Here is a 4745-nt window from a genome sequence, read left to right on the forward strand (position 1 = left end):
ACAGTGACAGAAGTAGACCCGTGGTTGCCTGGGCACAGGGGAAGAGGGGCTGAGAAATTACCAAGGGGTGAAACACATTTGGGGGGATAATTGGTAGTGTTATGAATTGAATTGTGTTCCCTCTCCCAAAATTATGCATCGAAGTGTTTACTTTGGATATGATCCTGTTTGGAAAAAGCTTGCCTTTGTCTAGGGGAGTGGGTCCTACCCAAGGAGGGTGAGTCCCCAAATCACTCTGAGTTATAGAAACTGAAAAACGGACCCAAAAAGAGACACACAGAGAGGGCACGCTCCATCTGAAGACAGACAGATCTACCCAGAGATGCCGCGGTAAGCTCAGAAACACCCGGGGTTGCTGAGAGCGACTAGAACTGAAATAAACACTCAAGGACTTGCCCCTACAGCTCCATCCTGGATTAAGACTTCTTCTTCTTCAAATCCTTTGATTGGGAACTCACAGCTCTGATCACAATCCATCCATCAGCTGGATCGGTCACATGTAGCATCTGCTGCCGTCATCATTTTCAAAGCATCTTCTTTCCACCGGAGCCCTTGGTATTCGCTTAGACTTCTAATGCCATGAAGTGTAAGAAAGTAAATTTCTGTTCTTTTTTTTGGTCTCTGAACCGTTTATTTCTTTCGCGGGGGGGGGGGGGGGGGGCGGCGGGCGGGCTGGGGCAGGGAAGGGGGGACTCAGGCAAAGGTGGAGCTGTTCCAGCCCACGTTGGCGGCATTCATGTCATAGTAGTTGATGTAGATCCTGTCCGGGCTGATGCGCAGGCGCTCGGCCAGCAGGCCGCACAGCAGCTTGCTGTAAGTGCGGTTCTGGGCCCCGCCGATCTTGCTGATGCTGTGCAGGCTGCAGAGGGCACACGGCTCGGCGGAGCCCCCGAACACCATGAGCTGGTCGGGGACCACGTGCACGGCGATGTACTGGGCCGGCTTGCCGGTGGCCTGCGCCAGTTGCTGGGTGAGCTCGGAGAGCAGCCCGTCGGGCACGGAGGCGCGGGGCACGTTGGTGTTCACCACGAACATGGGCATGATGGCGGACGGACGGCGCGGGGGGCCAGACGGGCGGACACTCGGACAGCCACGCGCGGCGACCGCAAGCCGGGAACCGGAGCTACGTGACTCAAATTTCTGTTCTTAAAAGGCACCCTTGGTGACTGTCTTTCTGTTATGGAAGCACAAGGGAAGTGAGAGAGTTACGTTCATTGTCATGGTATTAGTGACGGTATCACGGTTCAATACATCTCCCCAAACTTATCAAATTATGCACTGTATCTGAGGTTCATTGTGTATCAATTCTATCTCAACAAAACTGATTAGAAAAAAGAAAAATATATGTTATTCTCAGTGCCATCGAGTCAATGTAAACTCATAGCGGCCCTATAGGACAGGGAAGAACTACGTACCCCCGTTGAGTTTCTGAGACTCCAACTATTTATGGGAGTAGAAAGCCCCATCTTTCCCCGGGGAGTGGTTTCAAACTGTGGACCTTGACGACCACCACTCAGCGGTTAACGACGGCACCACCAGGCTCACGTGAGACACACGAGCTACTCCTGTTAGGAGTTCATCACACAGGGCCAGCCTTGGGTCAGATGTAAGCTGGTATTGGAGAAATAAATTCTATCGCTTCTTGGCCTTTTGGCTAAGATCAAGTGTAGAAATAAATTCGGTAATAATTTTGTGATTGCAGAAAGATGGGTTGAGAACCCCACAAAAGTATAAAATCGCTCTTGATACTTTTAGTTTGTAAAGTTAACAAATCACGGTCAAAGTAAAGCTGTTCTCCAGTGGGTTGGCAAAGACCAGGCATGTGTATCGTCCTAATATAATTACATTCTGGTGTTAAATCAACCTTTCAACAATACCTTGCAATTCAACTAGCAGGCGGCAAAGAAACCAAATTGTACACGCTATTTCATTTTTTATGAGTAAGAAGTATTGGGAACTTTCAAACCAGAATGGTACATATTGATGGCTTCAATTATGTTAGGGCCAGGCTTGGTTTTCGCTTAAGCGTACACATGGAATTTAAAGTAATGTTGGAGGCCTGGACTGTATTTATTTTTCCTGACATTTTCATTAATGCCAAGACAATGGCTTCCAGAGTTGACGGCATCTACCTTTTTTTTCTACTTGCTGCTAGCATGTCAGTACAATAGTTCAAATACGAGGGTCTTTTCATTTCACATTTTAAAAATCTTAAATCTAACCTGATTAAGTGACTCGGCTCATCCTGCTTGCTCTCATTCAGCCACAATCATAAACTGCAAAAAATATTGGGATAATGTGCTTTCTGGTTTGTACTTGTTAGCATGATTGGGGAGGTTCAGGCTTAGGGATTGTGATGTTGAAGTGTAAATTAGCAAGCAGGCCATTGCTTACATAATTCTCGGCTTACTCTTAGGATACCAAGCTAAGGTTTAAAGGTCAGAGCTGGTTTCCTCCCTTTTGTTTTCTCAGAGTTCTATAGCTTTGGGTCTGTCCAGGTAATGGAATGAGGGGTGGTTTCTTCGCACCTGGGAGATGGGTCAAACACAGGGCTACCTGTGGACTTTAGGGCTCTGAATATAAAAATCCAATTAAATATTGATTGGGAATCTAAGGAATCCCTGTACACAGGAATGCTTGATTTTTTGGATAAAAAGATAGAAAGAGATGGGTGTGAAAATAGCAATGCTATAAAATATTATGTGCATGAAGACTTAAATTATAACATTTTTCTTCAAAGGACGTAAGTTATAGAATTTTAGAAGTATCAGAAACTATAGACTCATTAAATCTCATGTGTTTGTTTTTTTTTTAACCTAGAGATGAAACTGAGGCCTAGAACACTTGAGTAATTCTTGTTTGTGCCCCAGCTCAAACATAGTAGAGCCAGAGCCAGGCCTGGTGTCAATCAGCTTCCAGCTCAGTCCTTCATTTACCATCACTGCCTTTCCTCATCTGGAGCTGGGCTCCCAGGGAAGGCCTCCCAGTGAGATTGGAGTCGGACTTTAGAGGGTGTGGTAGAGTTCCATTGAAGGCCCTCAGCACAGTTGTGGGGTCGGACACTATCCACAACTAGTCGATGCCTTTCCCATGGAGACCCAAGATTTCCACCTGGCCGGAAGACACTCCGAGGGCGGGAACTAGAAATACTGGTGTATTGGAGACTCCCACCTTGCTCCTCAGGGTTTGGGGTGCTTTCATGCCTCTGGCTCTACTGTCCTGAGAGGTGGTTTCATTGTGTCGAGCACTTTAAACCCAGGGCAACCCTGTGGAGCGCTCCACTCCGATCCACAGGCGGCACTGCAAGGACTGGTCACATCATGAATCCTCAGCGTGGCTAATCTGGACCGGGGCTGGCTTACTGTTTTTGTGTGACTTTGGGACATTTACTTAAGAGCTCCGAATAAGGTGGACTGTGTCATAAACATTCAGTCTTCTAACCATTAGGGTTCTGATCCCCTGCATCGCTGAGTCTATTCCCGGGGCGATCTCTCCGGGGACTTTGTGGCCTTGGGGATCACTTCCTCCGCTTTCTTCCTAAGTGCAGCAAAGGCAAAGAAGAAATACGACATCGTGAACTTGTCACTGAGCTACCACAGAAAATGCCTTTCTGGAAAAGCAGGTAGGGCGCATAAAACCCTCTGCAGTCCACTCACGTGACCGTCAGCTAACCATGTTCAGGGTTTGAAGCACCTTCTCCAAAAGCAGCTCACCACGTTGCCCACCACAAGTCTCAGAAACCCAATCACCAAGGCCTTCTGAACTCTGACCCTGCTTTCAAGACCTCCCTTATGCTTTAAGGGTATATGTGTGTTGCTGCGTGCATCTTAAGGAGCCTTGATGGCATAGGGGTGATGCATCAGGTTGCTAACCACAAAGTCAGAAGTTCGAAACCATCGGCATCTCCAACGTAGAAAGACGGGCCTTCTACTCCACACAGTAAGAGCTACAGTCACGGAAACCCACAGGGGCCGTGCTACCCTGCCCTATAGGGTCGTCCTGAGTTGACATAGACTCTGTGGCAGTGAGGGTGTTTGGGGGGTGGGGGTAGCTCTGTAAAGGAGCCCTAGTGACGTAGTGGTTGCATGTTGGACTGTTAACCACAAAGTCAGCAGTTTGAAACCACCAGCCACTCCTCAGGAGAAAGATGAGGCTTTCTATTCCCGTAAAGATTTCCAGTCTCAGAAGCCAATAGGGCAGTTCTACTATGTCCTATCGGGTTGATCTGAGTCCTGATCAACTCGATGGCAGTGAGTTAGTGTTTGATCTTGGGCTTTGGTAGCTCTCGGTATTGGGCGTCGGGCTGCTAACAGCAAGGTGAAGCGTTCAAGCCCACCAGCTGCTCCCCAGGAGCCAAAAAAGAGTCTGTCTGCACCTATAAACATTTACAGTCTTGGAAACCTTATGTAGAGTCGCCGGGAGTTGGCACTGACTTACAAGCATTGGGTTTGGGGGTAGTTTTAGTGTATCATATCCATTTCAATCCTATCTCTCAGGAGTCCCTGGGTGATGCGAACATTGGTGTCCTTGACTACTAGCTCAGAGGTAGGCAGAGAACCCACCCCGGAGCCCCTCAGAAGACACCCGCAGAGATGCCTTTCCGCACTCACTGGAGCCGCTCAGCTTTGGACACAGGGGCACCCTGAGTTGGGATCCACTCAAGGGAAGCTAACAGGAACATTACCATATCATAGATGATATTCATATGTGTACTTTTCTGTATGATATAAAATACAGACAAACAC

At 47.9% G+C, this 4745-nt stretch overlaps 1 pseudogene; it reads right to left on the bottom strand.

Moving 5' to 3' along the window:
• Positions 1–679: 679 nt before the first annotated feature.
• LOC142451297 (macrophage migration inhibitory factor pseudogene) lies at positions 680–1127 on the bottom strand (annotated as a pseudogene).
• Between the last annotated feature and the right edge of the window lie 3618 nt (positions 1128–4745).

The sequence above is a fragment of the Tenrec ecaudatus genome, chromosome 6 (genome assembly GCF_050624435.1).
Source record: "Tenrec ecaudatus isolate mTenEca1 chromosome 6, mTenEca1.hap1, whole genome shotgun sequence".
NCBI lineage: Eukaryota > Metazoa > Chordata > Mammalia > Afrosoricida > Tenrecidae > Tenrec > Tenrec ecaudatus.